Source organism: Castor canadensis, chromosome 12 (assembly GCF_047511655.1).
Source record: "Castor canadensis chromosome 12, mCasCan1.hap1v2, whole genome shotgun sequence".
Lineage (NCBI taxonomy): Eukaryota > Metazoa > Chordata > Mammalia > Rodentia > Castoridae > Castor > Castor canadensis.
Window position 1 is genome coordinate 118,439,084 of NC_133397.1, and position 17,481 is coordinate 118,456,564.

Consider the following 17,481-nt stretch of genomic DNA (forward strand, 5'->3'; position numbering starts at 1 on the left):
TACCTTTGGACAATATATCACATAGTAATGGATCATGTCTAATCTAATCTAAATAAGATTTTGATATTCTTCTTTCACTTTTTATTCTTTGATGGTAAAAGTAAACATGCAACTTAGTTCTATCCAAAAGTATACAAAGGGAAGTCTAAAGATGGCATTTATCTTGGAATATCTTAAGCTTTGCTAGCTAAAGGAAGAGATACAAACCAATTTTCTCTGAAAGCATGTTATTCCTAAATAATTTTTGGACTATAAGCCTGGAATTTTAGCACACTTAACACATATCTTGAAAACACAAGAAATATAATCTAAAGTCATTTACAAAAATAATGTTGAGTTGCTTAAATATGAGCACAGTCTAGGTATAGATAGGTTTCTGGATATTAGAAATATCAATCTCTAATTAAGCCACTATCGGATTTTTTACTTATTACTGTTCAAAGAATTATTTTCTAATTTAATTACTGAAACTTGGCAGAAGTAATAAAATTGCAAAGCTGGTATTGAAATTTTCCTGTGTGCAAGCATGCCAAAGATCTGAAGTGTGTCTCTCAAATGTGATTGCCATAATTACCAATATAAGTATATAAATTAACTTAGTCTGTATCTTTTTATTTCTTAAGATGTTATTTTCAGACTTTGAATGCATCATCATGATAGTAACTTAATATGTTTAGTCCTCAATATTCTTTTTGTTTTCCAGAAGGTCTCAAACAAGATTGTCATTTCCTTCTTGTGTGAATTAATTTTTTCTTACCCCATGTGTCTCTGTTCACAATGCAGACCAGGACCAGGGCTTGAGCTGGGGTATATATGGGGTAGGTTTACTTTGTCTCTTTTTTGTACATGGTCAGTGTAAGAACACAACCTGTGGTTGGCATCAGGAGGGCTGTGGAATGATTTTTAAAAACCTGAAATTGTTTAATTTGTGTCTTCTTCTATAGAATTTTAATTTCTTTGAGTTGTGTTAAGATATATTTTTCTAGAGACTTTTCTAATCCAAAATATATTGTTTGAAGTACTGGTATAGATTTGTTTGTACTATCTTCTTAGTATCCTTTACAGATATTTATGTATAGCAAAACCATTTTCTCATTTCTGATATAGACAAGTGGTCCTTCCCTTTCTTTTTCTTAGTAATTGTTATTAAGATGTGATAATTACATTAAACTTTAAGAAGAGCCAGAAATTGCCTTGTAGAATATTATAGGGTTTTAGGATTTTTTCTTATTTTATTTAATTTTGTTTTCATAGTTCATATTTCTTCTATCTTCTATTTTTATTTTTTATATGGTCATTTCCTAAATTACTTAGACTTAAGTCATTGGCTTTTTCATCTTTTTGTTCGTTTTCAACAAATGAATTCAAGACTAATTCTCTTTATCATTGTTTGGTCATATTGTGGAATTTTGATATGTTTTTCAGTCATTTAAGTTCAGCTCCAAAAAATCTATAATTTTAATGTGTTCTTTAATCAACAAGTTGTATGGCAGTATTCTAGTTGGTTTTAGAATTGTATTCAATTTACCCTTTCAATATCAATTCTTTATGCTGAAAGAATATATGGCAGATGAGTTCTATAGCTTGAAATTTGTTGAGATTTCCTTCTCTATCCAAAAATGTATTCCACACACTTAAAATATAAGCTTTCATTATTTAAACAATGTATTAATTAGTAATACTGTTTGTAACTTTGTTATTGATATAATCTTTGTCAGATAATTTTTATATATCATGTGAATTTTTCATATATATATGAAATATATTTTTTAAAAACTAAAATTGTTTAGTTTGTATCTTCTTTGCTTAGATTTTCAATTTCTTTGAGTTGTGTTAAGATGCATTTTTGTAGAGATCTTTTTATTCTGAAATATATTGTTGAAAGTATTGTGTAGATTAGTTTGCATTATCTTCTTAGTGTCTTTTACAGATATTTACATATAACAAGACCCTTTTCTCATTTCTGATATAGGCAAGTTGTTTGAGAAGAGAGAGAGAGAGGTGGAGATCAAACCCTGGGCATCTATGCATTCTAGACAGCACTCTAACCCTGAGCTGTATCACCTACACTCCACCATAACTTTTACACTGAAAAGTTTTGTCAAATTCTTCCATAAGAAGGATTTTTCTATTGCTTTTCCTAATAATGTCTCTTGTTTTTGCAACATATTTTGCAATGGTGATAAGTATATTTAAAATTCTAATGTCTTCCTATAGAACTGACATACTTTAAAAATACTACTACATAACTAGAGTAAATTCTTTCATGTGGTGTGGTACTGGAGATTGAACTCAGAGCCTCATACTTGCTAGGCAAGAGTTCTACCTCTTGATCTTTACCACAGTACTTTTGCATTTTAATTTGTTTTATAGATAGAGTCTTGTGCTTTTACATGGGCTGACTTTGCACCATGTTCTCACTGCCTCTATCTCCTGTATAGCTGAAATTGCAGATGTCCATCAATGTGTCCAACCCTGGGAAATTCTTCATGATTTAAAATTTATCTAACATTTGCATAGCCTCTATATAAAATACTCATAGTATTTTCATCATATATTTCATCATCTGGGGGCTGTTGGGATGGCTCAAGTGGTAAAGTGTCTGCCTAGCAAGAATGAGGTCTGAGTTTAAACTCCAGTGCTGTCAAAAAATTTTGTGATATTTCAACATTTTGCAATTAAATTTTGTATGTCCTATACTAAAAATAGGTTTGTCTTAAGCAATATTTGTGGGTCTTTTTCCTATTAGTGTTGATAATCAGACTTTTATTTGGAATTTATCTTTTTTTATTGATGTACTTAACCCATTTTTAACTTACTATTCAAGTAATTAAATTTTAATCGTTTCACTTTTTAATTTTATTACCATGATACCCACAAAATATTTTATAATTTTCCATGGTTACATTGGAGATAAAAATTATGTCTGTCATAAAACATTGCAAAACTTTTATTATTATACATGGTTATTAGAGAAAAAATTTAAGCACTAAATTCTTTTTTGATATATACATGTTACTGCTATCTTTTTAGTTCAGACTATATCTTAAATACATAAATTTTTATTTGCTAAACTTACCTTTATAAAAGCACACATACTCCTTTCAGTGTTCTTTATTCTGCTATACAGCTTCATGGTTTTTTAGAAATGCGTTATTGTTCAACCTATAGAATTTTTTCCTTTTTTCAATATCAGTCTACTCGTTTAGTATTTCTTCAATTTCTTTATTTCTAAATATATTTCTATGTCCATTTTATCAGTATGTTTTCAATAAGTTTAGAATTCCAGACTGGCATATTGTTTTTCTTTTCAACACATTAGAGAAGAATGTCTTTGGATTCCATTGGAATCCATTGTCAAATAGATTATATTGTTTAGTGTGAAAGTTCTATTGTCTATCTTATTGCTAGGTTTTGAAAGTAATTGTTAGCTCTTTCTTTCTAAAACACCTAGAAGATACACTTTTAAATTTATTTTCTATAATTTGACACTGATATGCTTCCAAATATTCATGTCAATATGCACATATATGTCATATGTCTTATGTTATTGAAACACAGACATGTTATATAACATGTGTGTAGTAGGAAACATAAAATTCTTTATGACTGATAGTTTTAATTGTAATCAACTGCCTATATTTTGCTAACAAGCACAGGGTAGAACCTTTCTTTCTATATGTTAAAAATAGTACATATACCCAAATAATCATTTATTTTAAAGATGTTAATTGAACATTTATTCTGCAGTACATTGTGTACTAGGGATAGAAAAAATTGTAGTAGAAAAGACCCAGTTTCTGCCTTCAACAAGTTCATAGTAGGGGGAATAAACAGAGAGAATATATTTAAGATATTAGTAAAAGAATAGTATTGGAAATGACTGATGAAAGATTTTTTTAATTAATACTTGTTTTGAGAACAAACTAACAAAAATATAGTCCACATTCTATAATATGATATTAATTAATATCTGAGTGTCAATCATTATATAAAATTTACTACCTTTTCAAATAATATGCTTCTACTTAATAAAGTCTAACCTAAAAGACTTAACTTGTTTTATTTGTTTATTTTTACCTATATTATAGTGACACTTATACTGGTGCTACATGTATTATTATAAGAGAGGATTCAGAAGCCCAGAGATACTAGACAACATCCTAAAATAAGAAGCCCAGTGATAGTAGTGACTATTTTGTCAATTGGAGTTAAAAGATTTATGTTCCAAATCATTTAACCCTGTGCAATCAGCCTGGCCAGACATTTTAGGTGTCTCTCAAAACTTTGTGCTTGCTTAAGATGCTTTCTTTGTTCTTCATAGGCTCCTGAAGACTACAGTGTGCCAAACATCACCACTATCTTGATAAAGGCAAAATAAGTCAGATACCTCTGTTGCTTTTAAGGTATCTGCTTTAGTTTCTCTGCATTAAAGGCTACAAATGTTAGCTAGTTTTTTAGGTGTCTTACCTATCCTCACCCTCCCTTGTGTGTTCTCGCTTTTATCATGTGCTCAAAGTCCAATCCCATTGTTGTGTTTGCCCTTGATCTAATGTCCACATATGAGGGAGAACATACGATTTTTGGTCTTTTGGGCCAGGCTAACCTCACTCAGAATGATGTTCTCCAATTCCATCCATTTACCAGCAAATGGTAACATTTCGTTCTTCATGGCTGCATAAAATTCCATTGATTCTGCAAGTTCATCTTCAAATATGACAAGCTTTGCCTTTATCAGGAGATACTTCTAATCAGTAATAATAATTTACAATTTAACAAGAGAGCATCAAATTTCATGATAAAGATTTTGATTAGGTTTTTTTTTTCTGGTTAGGAATTTTTCTTTGACCTTTTTACTTTTTACAATAAAAGAAAAAGAAACAAGTGCATTCTAAAAGCTCCCTAAACATTTATTCTTAAGATTTATTAATTCCCTTCAACACCTGTTGCTAACTGACACGTTGGGAAACTGAGTAGAAGTCTTAGGGCCTTACCCTGATCCCCACAGAACTGAAAATCAAAAAAGTATAACTTCCTTCAAAAAGGTGTGAAGGAAAAGTCTCTAGGGAAATTTTGCCAGAACTAATTAATTCAGTCTGCTGCAATAATGTTGAGACATTCCCATTATAAGGCTTCTTTCTGAAAATTAGATGTTGGTTTTGAAGTGTTAATATATTAAAATGAATGCAAATTATCTCAAATAGTCACTTACAAGCATGGATTTTTCACTTAGTTACAACAGTTATAGGTTTCAGAGGATCAAATATGCAAAAAAATGAGTGATCTGAGGAAAAAAAACTCTTAGACATGAATAATTACCAAATCCTTTTACCTGAAAAGATCTAGATGAAATTCATTTCATTAAAATTATTCGTGTTCTTTAAAATTAGTAAATTGAAATAACAGAACATACAACTGGGCTGAAGCATAGCAAAGTATTCAGTGAGACTTAAGTACTTTTTATAGCTACTCAGGCAAAAATAATCACCTCTACTTTGTTACTAATTAAAGAATGGGGGATATAATATAATAAAATAATTCCTTAGAGTGTATTGTTAAATTTGTATACAGTATTTACTGCAAAACTTTGAGATCTTAAAAGCAAAGGACATATTGGAAATATGTAAGTGTTACTTTGTTAGTTGATGATGATAAAACATGGAACAGAAGCCTTGGTTTTAGAAATAGGCAAAATTTGACATTGAAAATGTATGTATTTAAGGTATACAATACAATGTTTTCATATACATAGCATGGTGAAATGATTACCAAAATAAATCAAATAAACTCATCCATTTCCTTTCACAGTATATATTTGATCTCTAAACTCATGTATTTTACATAACTGTAACCTTATACCTTTTTTTTTGGCAGCATTGGGGTTTGAACTCAGGTCTTTAGGATTGCTGTACAAGTACTCTTACTGCTTGGGGCATTCAACCCTTTAATCTGCATCACCCTTTTCCTACCTCCAATCCCACCCCGTCCTTGATAACTGCCATTCAACTCCTGACTTTTATGTATTTGACTTCATTTACATTGGACAAAGAAATGAGATTATGTAGTGTATTTTTCTGTGTCTGAATTATTTCACTCCACATAATATTTTCCAGGTTCATCTCTGTTGTAACAAATGGTAGTATCTCATTTTTAAGACTAAAAATATTCCATCATGTGTGTATATGTGTGTATGATATATTCATTTATATAAATTACAGCTCCCTTTTTGGGATACCTAAATTAGCATTCTAATTTCCTCTTTCATATTTGGGGAAGTTTTCAAACAACTATTTATTTGAATAAGCATTCTGTCCATTTTCCCTTTGTCCCTTCTTTTTGGACTCCGATACTGTATAAATTTTCTGTAAATGCTATCCTATGTGTCCCATAAGCTTTTTCATTCTTTTTTTCTGTGTGTTCCTCCGATGACTTCCAATGACATATCTTTAAGTTCATTGATCTTTTCTTTTTTCTTAATCTTGCCTACTGTTGAACCCCTCTTTTAAAATTTTCAGTTCATTAACTTTATTATTATTCTTATAATTTCTCTTTGGTACCTTGAAAATATTTTCTATCTCTCAGTCATTGTTGCAAGCCTCATTCTTGTTTTATTCTCCTTGGTGAGCACCTTTGTGACTGTTACCCTCTATCAAGTAAATCACTTATCTCCATTTCATTTGTATTGGATTCTACAAATTTATCCTTATCTTTTGTTTAGAATATATTTCTCTGTTCAATTTTCTTTACTATCTGTTGGCTTCTAAGTCTTGGGTCAAACAAGTCCCATCCAGTATCGACAAGTTGATCTCCTGTAAAATGAATCTTGTCAATCAGCCTGGCCAGACATTTTAGGTGTCTCTCAAAACTTTGTGCTTGCTTAAGATGCTTTCTTTGTTCTTCATAGGCTCCTGAAGACTACAGTGTGCCAAACATCACCACTATCTTGATAAAGGCAAAATAAGTCAGTTCTTGAAATAAAATCTTAGATATATATTCTAATGCTTCTATCCTTAGGAATAAGCTCAGATCTGGAGTTTAGCTTATGCTTGCTCTGAAAAGATGTCCTCACTCTTCTTCAGATGGCATACTCCTGCAACCCATTCCTTTCCTATTGTTGTCCACAGGATCTGATGAATGACAGCTTCAATCTGCTCTCAGAATCAGGTGAGTAAGCTATGGACTTGGCTCTTCTGGAGTCAGCCAAGAAGAGATGTAGGAAGTGCAACATAACCATCTAGGTTCTATGAGGACTGCAAATTACCCTTTCTGTCAGTTTCCATGTGTGGGAAGTTACAGGCTACACAATGGGCAGAAGCTGGGAAAGTTAGGACATCAGATGTTCAGCCAACCCCTTCCAGGGTGAAACTGGAAGCTGGGGAAATTTTGCATGTTTTCAAGCCTACATCTTTGTTCTCTGTGGTTTCATGATACTTTCAAATGCTTTATGTTCATTGCCACCAAATCTAATGGCTTAAGAGGAATCTCTTTACTCCTTAGGGAGAAGCTGGAAATTGGAGATTCCTTCCCAATTGTAAGATGCTGTTATACCCACTATAGGGTTGTGGTGGGAATTGTCTCTGCCTTTCTTATCTGGTTTGATAGAAATATATTCTTAGTAATTTGATGTGTAAGAGTTTCTCACCTCATTTATGGAGTTTTAAAAAGATAATTTATCCTTCTGTTGATGTGGGTTTTGTGATCTGTGGGAAGAGGGAATCCAGAAACCTTCTCTTCAGTCATCTGGTTGATGTCTCTTTTATAATGCTGGCTTTAAATCTTGATTTTTATTCAGTGTGTTAAAGGAAAGGTATAAGAAACAATCATTACCCTATTGATCTCTTACTATAACTAACATATCCTCTTAAGTATATTGCATATAATTTATATAAATAAGGGAAAAGATTTGCAATAATCCTCAAGCAAAATTTGATAAAATAAAATCCACATTGAGTTTAAAAATATGTATAATGGGAGCTCAATGATAGAATAAAGTCTAGGTTTCATGAAAATATTGAGTTATCCAGAGTCCTGAAAACAGTGTATTCAAATGACATGGAATATTTAAACTAAAATCATTAATGTTTCTGTATATGAGAGGAACCCATCTTGTGTGAAATGCATTCATAATGGATCCAGAACAATCAGGAGACCTCTCCTAGATATACCATTTTTTAAAGGTGGAATTATCCATTATGTGAATTGTTTAGAAGTCAGATATTGGTGTAAGTTTGTGACCTAGTTGTAACTGGTAGAGATAAGAAATTTGACAAATGCTTCAATGATTATGACTTGTGAAAAGATTTGTCATTTTGAATGAAGAAGAAGCAAATAAAAGAGGTTAAAAAACCTTTAATAATCAAGGTGCTCTGAGCAGGTACCAAGCTAATCAGGTTGCACAAATCATTAAACTCTGACACAACTGAACTTTAAGAACATTCTACATGCCTAAGCAGTTAGTATAAAATACTAAGTTATGTGGTATACTAAGTTATGTAACAAAACTGAAGTCAGTAGTTTTTTCATAACATATTTTAAGAGTCCTGTATAGTGAAAAAAAAAATCTGTGTAAAACAGAAAACAATACATGGAGTAAGGGGACAGGAGAATGAAGTTCTCCTTCCTCCCATATCAACAATAACAACAATACAAATCCTAGTCAGGCATTTTACTAAGCCTATTACTTTGAAAATAAATCATTTGAGATTCCTCATCATACTGAATTGAAAGAAAAAGTTAAACTATTTAAACTGTACAACATGCATTGGAAAAGTAAGGAATATACTATGGAGACCAGTGCTCACATTCTCAACAACCAGACTTCCAATATAGGAATGATGAAAAGAATTATTATAAGGTAAAAACCTGCAGTTCCTGTGCTCATTTTAAAATATCCCGATATTATTCCTTAATTATTCATATTATTATAGTGGAAATTTTCACACTCATTATGGGTTTCATGATGAGAACTTTGAACTAATATGATCCTAACAACATGAGTGCAATTATTGCTCTATGATCTTATAAAAAGAATCAGCTTGTCAAATCAGCCTTACAGAAACCCATTATCTTAACCAGAATCAAGATTTATAATAATTTCACATATAAAGTCCATCAAACAGATCAGCTAAATCAGGGATGTGTATTGAAACATCATGTGCTCTCCGCAGTTTCTTGTGCTCTACAGCAGACATGAACTCTCTGGTCTTTTTTAATGGGGCATGATGGTCATTACAGCACACAGCATGGAGCTGTACACTATGAAGCATTTCACAAGAGAATTTCTGAAGAATCTTCATGAATAAGTGCACAGATTCTGATTGTACTTACTAGAGTGACAATTCCTAATTTCAGATAAACCACACAATGCTGAGCTTTGTGTTTCCTGAGCTCTTCATTGTCATGGATCTGTTCACTCACTGCCCTCAACAATTCACTTACATCATGGAATGCCAAAGTTTCTGTTAAAAATAACTGTCTGTCTAAAATCTGTCCAGCTAAAATCATTTATTTTGAACATCAACTCTCAAAAATTATCATCTTCCAACTTTTATTTCCTTTCTTCTTTTTTTCCCTAAAATTTCACCTGACTACCATCTCAAGATTCTTTATTTGATCAGAATCTTCAGATACCTGTCTCAATTCTTTATCACTGTCTACCTTATTCTTATTTCAACAATATCTTCATTTCCTTACCCTTACCTTCAACTCTCTGTTAGGTTAATTTTTCTAATTAGAAAAAATTCCAAATCTGCACAAACACTTTTTATTAATGAATAAAAGAAAATTTCTAGCTAGATGTCAGTGGCTTATGTCTATAATCCTAACCACTGAGGAAGCAAAGATCAGAAGGACCATGATCCAAAGCCAGCCTGGGCAAATAGAATCTATCTTGAAAATACTCAACACAAAAAAGGACTAGTGGAGTGTCTCAAGTTGTAGAGAACCTGCCTAGCAAGCACCCTGAATTCAAACCTCAGTACTACAAAGAATAAAATCAAATAAAGAAATTTTTTGGAATAAAGGAAAACTGTATTATTTACTTTTATCCCAAATTAATGAGCACAAAATTTTAAGGAACCCTCAGGTTAAATATCACTTCAACTTTAAAATTCATCCTCTGAAATGAATATGTTACAGACTTTCCACTATACCCAACACCATTTGCTCTTCTCCTCTCCACAGTTAGTAATAACTTCACTTGATTATTTTCCAATAAAATGGAAGCAGTTGGACAATAACTACCATTAACTACCAAACCTTACCATGTCCAAAATATAATTCTACTAGTGTAATTATTTACATAATAATGTCCCTAATTCTCCTATTAAACAAATAAAGTGAGTTGTCTTCTTCCTAAGGCTAGTTCTACATTTTTCATTGAATGGCAGTGTTTCAAACCATACATTTTGTTCTAGAAGCTATCTTATTATCTGTTACATCATATAGTTTTTCTTCTCTTTTTTTGCCATCAGCATAGAAACATGTTCTAATGTTTCTTTATATCAAAATACAAAATAAAACCTGTAAAAACAATACCCGTGAGCTTATTACCCCATTTTCTTGTCTTTTTATAGCCAAGTAAAAAAAATTGTCAATATTCACTATTCCATTTCTGCATGCTCATCCCTTTTTTATTTTTATTAGCATATAATAGTTGTATAGAGGGATACATTGTTGATACTTACATATGTGTTTGCAATATATCTTAGTTCGATTTATATCTTCCATCTTTCTCCCTCCACCACTTCCCCATTTCTTAGGAAGATTTCTCTATGTTACATTGTTTTATTCTCATATGTGAATACAAAACACATCCACAAGATCAATACTCATTCCACCCTTTCCTTATGCTCTCCCCTTCCCATCTACCCCTGGAAAATGTCTTAAACAAGTCTTTTGTAATTGCCCTGTGAGCAACATTAATGATTTACTTGTTTTCCTGAATACATTTAAATTAGTTAATGCTTTTAGTTAATACATTTAAATTAATTATCAATTCTTTTTAATTTTTCTCCATCTCTTAGCACCCTGCACTGTAAGCAATACTTTCTCTATCTCATTTTCTCATATTTATAATTGCTAGTTGCTCTAATTCCAAGTCTTATCATCAATACTAATACATCTTTAATCCAAGGAAACTTTATTTATTGTCAGCATCATTTCAATAGCTTACCAATTTATTTCCATGATTTCCACCATCCTCTCCCTTAAAGCCAGGCCACCACTCAGTATTTAGTGTCATATCTAAGCATATCTGTCAGAAATATCACACCTAGGCATAAGATTATCTAATAGCTCTAGCTACCATTTTCAAGGAAATACAGTCTTTATAATAAATTATAAGATCTGAGTAATCTGTAGTTCTCTCATACCAACTCTAAAAAGGAAGAGACTAGAATAATTTTAAACACATAATTAATTATTTAGTATCACAATATAATGACAGGTAGGGATAAATCACGTAGGTACATATAGAATATAAGAAAAAAGGGAGGTCATGTTTTCCTTTTCATTAACTTCCAGGAACATTTTAATTTCCTCTTTTATTTCATCAATGACCCATTGAACATTGAGCAATGTGTTTCTCAGTTTCCAATTGTTTGTGTATTTTTTGCTGTTGTTTTTGTTGTTGAGTTCTAGTTTTAATGCATTGTGATCAGACAGAATGCATGGGATTATTTCTATTTTCTTGTATTTGCTGAGGCTTGCTTTGTGTCCTAAGATATGATCAATTTTGGAGAAGGTTCCAGGGGCTGCTGACAAGAATATATATTATGCAGAAGTTGCATGAAATATTACGTAGACATCAGCTAGGTCTATTTGATCTATGTTGTGATTTAAACCTAGAATTTCTTTATTGATTTTTTTGTTTGGATGACCTTTCTATTGGTGATAGGGGCATAGTAAAGTCTCCCACTACCGCTGTGTTGGAGTCTACATATGTCTTTAGGTACTTCAGAGTATGTGTGATGACATTGGGTGTATTGATGTTGGATGCATATAGGTTGGTGATTTTTATTTCCTTTTGTTGTATTTCCCCTTTTGTTAGTATGGAGTGTCCATCTTGAAGTTAGTGAAAATGAAAACATGACCTACCAGAAACTGTGGGACACAGCAAAGGCAGTCCTAGGAGGAATGTTTATAGTCATGAGTGCATATATTAAAGGGACAGAAAGATCTAATGAAATAGAAACAAAAAAATACAAAGAATCAATGAAACAAAAAGCTGATTCTTTGAAAAAGTAAATAAGATTGACAGACCCCTGGCAAACCTGATTAAAATGAGGAGAGAAAAAACCAAAATAAGTAAAATGAGGTATGCAAAAAGGGAGATAACAACAAACGCCACAGAAATCCAGGAAATCATCAGAGGCTACTTTGAAAACCTATATTTGAAAAAATTTGAAAATCTTGAAGAAATGGACAATTTATAGATACTTATGACCATCCAAAATTGAACCAAGAGGATATTAATCACTTGAATAAATCTATAATGCAAAATGAAATTGAAGCAGAAATAAAGAGTTTCCCAAAAAAGAAAAGTCCACGATCTGATGGATTCACTGCTGACTTCTATCAGATTTTTAAAGAACTAATACCAACCCTCCTTAAACTGTTCTATGAGTAACTGAACTAAGCAGAACTTTCTCGAAAGGAGACATTCAAATGGCCAAAATACACATGAAAAATGCTCACCATCTCTAGCCATAAAGGAAATTCAAATCAAAACCACACTAAGATTCTACCTCACCCCTATTGGAATAGCTATCATCAAAAATACCACCACCACCAGGTGTTGGTGAGGATGTGGGGAAAAAAGAACCCTCGTACACTGCAGGTGGGAGTACAAGTCAGTGCAACCACTCTGGAAAACAATATGGAGACTTCTTAAAAAATCTAAACATAGATCTGCCATATTATCCAGCAATCCCACTCCTGGGATATACCCAAAGGAATGCAACACAGGTTAGTGCAGAGGCATTTGCACACCCATGTTTATTGCAGTACTGTTCACAATAGCCAAGTTATGGAAACAGCCGAGATACTCCACTATAGATGAATGGATTAAGAAAATGTGGTATTTATACAGGATGTAGTTTTACTTAGCCATGAAGAAGAACAAAATCTTATCATTCACAAGGAAATAGTTAGAACTGGAGAGTATCATTCTGAGCTAGGTTAGCCAGGCTCAGAAGGCCAAAAATTTTATGTTCTTCCTCTTATATGGACTTTAGATCTAGGGCAAATGCAACAATGTTGTTGGACTTGGGTCACACGCTAAGGGGAGAGCACATATGGGAGTTATGGAGATAGTAGGAAATCCAAAACATGAAAGTGTCTCATGTCCCCACTGCAGAGGAGTTAATACAGAAATCTTAAAGCAACAGAGGTCAATATTGGAAGGTGATCAGGAATTTTGAAAAGGTCAGGTAGAGATGAATCAGTTTGGGTTGTAACACACTTGTGCATGGAAGCAATGCTAGGAATCTTTCTGTATAGCTATCCTTATCTCAACTATCAAAAACGCTATGTCTTTCTTATTATTGCTTATGTTTTCTCTTCAACAAAATTGGAGAAAAGGGCAGAATAGGTCCTGCCTGGAAGCAAGGATGGAGAAATGGCCCAAACAATGTGTGCACATATTAATAAATGAATTAAAAAAGAGAGATTTTGTGGAGTTGAAAATCTATATAGGTATAGTGATAAGGATGAGTTTCTTGAAGACATGATAATTGATAAAATATATGCAAGTGATATTAAGAATTAAATAGTAGCAACAGAGTAGATATAAGATGATAGCAGTTTTTAATTATTGAGGCAAATCAAGATAACCTATAGTTAGAAAATAATGAGGAATCAGGGAAGTAGCCAGAGATTATGAGTTGAGATGAAGCTAAATTATCTCTCAATTAGTTAAATCCAGCTTTCTATAGTGATGCCTGCTAATTTGCAATTTCAGGTATCTGGAAAAAAATTAAAACAATGTGGATTGCTTCATTTTAAAATTTATTGTCATTAACCATAAATGGAACCCAGAAGCTAACTGTCAATTCCATAATATTCTAATCCATTTACTTTTTCAATTTTCTGGACAATAACTTCATAGCCTTTTATCTCTTCTCAAATTCCCTACACTTCTTTCCCTATAGTAATTCACAGCTCCTGACTTTGCTCTCTATTTCCCTAATAAAACTCAAATTATCAGAGGAGACTTTGGTTGTACTGCTGCTGTGCCCAACTAGCCACTTGCCTCTGTGCTCATATTCTTTGTGGTTACCATTATTATTATAGGTCAACAGTGCTTTTATGCAACAAAGGCCAGCCTTTCACTTGATTATGAGTTTCAATTACACTTCCTAAAACCCTGCATCAATTGTCTAATTAAAGAACTCCATAACAATCCTGTTGCCTCACTTTCAATCACCCAATCCTGTTCTCTAGACTGAACTTTCTGCATAGCTTCATAAAGACATTTAATAACATCACTTGACCTTACATTTCTCCCAATTAACACCATCCCCTAACAGCCATTGTGATACTCTGGCAGAAACACAATAAAATCTTTCTCAAGTTGCTGTATTATTTTCATGTTTCCATGAATTTAGGCTTTTTTCTTTCTAGTCATTTCTCAACAAACTCACATGTAGACTAATACAATCAAAACACAGTATGACAAAGTTACTCTTCTGCTCAAAACACACCAATAGCTTCCACTCTCACAACAAATGCAAAAAACATAGGCATTATCTCAGAAGAGTCTAAATGTTTTTCCCCTTTTTGCTGGCCCCAAATATTCCAATACATGAAATTTGTATTTAATTGACCTCCTTCTTTAATTGCTCTGCTGTAGCCACACTGGAGTTATGCATTAGCTTCAGAAACTTTGAATTTCCATTTTCTCCCTAGAATATTCTCCATTGATTTGAAAACCATGAATATGACATTTGTCTGTTCCAGTCCATAATGAAATATCACCTTTCCTGTGAGGCTCTTCTGGCTGTGTTTATTTCATGAGGACATTATAACAAAGTACCACAAATGGGTGACTTAAGATAACAGAAATGTTAATTATCTCACACTCCTGGAGGCAAGTCTGAAATCAAGGAACCAATCAAGGGATGTTCATTTCCGAAAGCACTGTCACAGTCAACCTCTTCTGTTTCTCTCTTAGTTTCTGATGACATTAAGCAGTCTTTAGTTGTCTTGCCCTGAAGTTGCATCACTGATTCTCTGCTCTATCTTCACATGCTGTTCTCCCTGTCTCCATGTGTTCCATGACTGTGTTCCCTCTGTGCCTGTCTTCTTATAAGGGAACCAATCATGTTGGATTAAAAGTCCACTCTATTCTATTATATCATTTCAACTAATTACCTCCAAAACAACACTGTTTTCAAACAAGGTCACATTCTGAGGTGCTGAGAGATGGGTGAAGTCTTCAACCCATCTTTTTTAGTGAATATAATTTAACTCCTAATACTGATAACCTATACTGATAACTTCATCTGACATTTTCTGTTCTTTTCTCTAATTATTTTTCTGTGTGATATGTATTGTTTTACATTCTACATATTTTAGTAATTTTTTATTTTATTGCCTATTTCCCTCTACAAGCTGTTAAGGTCTATGAAGTAAAGCAATTTTGCTTATTTTTACTCAATGTACTATTCTCAGATTTGAATAAATATTCATTTAATGAATTAATGAATGGTTTAAAGTATTAATGAAGTAATGCATCTCTAAATGAAACTATGTTTTATCTAAGTACTAGAAATACAAGAGGTAAAAATTATACACAGCCAATTTTTTTTTCTCAGGCTGGAATTTGTAAAATGTTAAGCACATAAGCTCTTCTTAAGCATCTATTGACACCATCAGTGTTATTTCACCATTTTATAAGTTCAGCTTATTCAGGGATTTGGACCAAGTGAAGTCAAAAAATAGTAATAAATTTAAAAGTCAAAAGAAATTTTCTAAACAAGAATTTTAATCCTCATATACATTATGCAGCCTAATTGATGTAGAGAGCTCTCTCTCTCAGTCCCACATTATCACCAGTTGTTTTTAAATCATTGCTCAGTGATCTACTCAATCTTTCCTTATCCTTCATTTTGTGAACATCTACCTCCTAAAAAGCAAATTGTACCCCCAAAGCAAGTTAAAGTGAATGTGATTATTTGAGGTAATATAGTGACAATTTGAGTTTTATTGAAAAGTAGCATGTCTTTAGCCACAGTTAGTCAGCATTGTGGAAAAAATGAATCAAGGATTCACAGTACAGCTTTGAACTCTGTTGATCTGAGCAGTATATACTTGATTTTCCTGAACTATGGTGTCCTTGGAACCATAGACCTCTGCATATCAAGGGTCCATCGTAATGTGAAAACATTCACTTAAATCTAAATATTTCCACCATGATATGATATTTATTTTTTACTGTGGGGAAATAACTACCCTGCAGAAAACTTGTGTTGAGATATACATATTTATTAAGTGTTAAAAATAAATATTCATTTCTCTCTTATAGCTATGGTAATCTGTATTTATTAACACTAATGAAAAATCACTTGTTCTTAATGGGCCCTCCACAATCTCCCAAATCTTGTGCTCATAATGGAAGCAGTAAAACTGAAAGTAACATGTAATACAATTTCATTTTGACTTTATCATCCATTTTGTTTTGCAAGCTTGCTCTTTCACAGACATTCATGTTGTCAATGTACTGTTTATTGTTGTACACTTTTTAGTCCTGCTGAATTCTAAACAGAACTGAGAACTATATGCCATATATATTTACTTGGAAGTAAGAAAAAATGAGTTGATGAATATAATTTATCAAAGTCTTGTTACTGCTATTCAGAAATACTCCATTTTAAAGATGGTGGCTACAGGGAGGAGGCAGAAAGTGTGCCTCCTAAAGTGAAATCTTGGAGAGATGCTGGAGACACACCTTGCAGGCAAGGCCACCAAGATGAGGCAAAACTTTGGCCCATCCACAACTCCAGCCTGTGCAGAGCATTTCCACTTCACATTGAACAGAGAAACCAGGAGGGCCCCCGGGCCACTGCCAGATGCCCACACCCAGATGGCTTGGGAAGATGCGGACCACAAGGTGAGCTAAGTGATACAGGGCACTCCCACAGACAACCCTGGGCCAGATCAGCATAGCCACCTGGACAGACTGACCCCCATACAGGGAAAAAATGAGAAACTGAGTAATAAGCAATGAGAACAATAAAGACACGTAGCAGAGAGGGTGGAGCACCCTGAGTGCCAAAGAGGAGGGGAGGGGAATCCCTCACAGAACTGTAAATAAACAAGCTGGGCCTGGCTGGAGAGGGTTGGAACGACAGCACGCGCCCAGCAACCAGGAGTGGGAAAGCTTGTGAGAGTAGCAGAGGGAGGAAAACTCCATAGGAGATGGGGGAAGACCCACTTCCCACATGAGCTATAAACAAACATGCCTGCTGGCAGGAGCAGCAG

The 17,481-nt window shown here is 33.1% G+C and overlaps 1 non-coding gene across 1 annotated transcript; it reads right to left on the reverse strand.

Annotated features, from left to right (window-relative positions):
• Positions 1-758: 758 nt before the first annotated feature.
• On the reverse strand, positions 759-890 carry LOC141415302 (small nucleolar RNA SNORA51). Its single transcript, XR_012440283.1, has one exon. It is a non-coding gene; the product is annotated as a small nucleolar RNA SNORA51 (small nucleolar RNA).
• Positions 891-17,481: the final 16,591 nt, after the last annotated feature.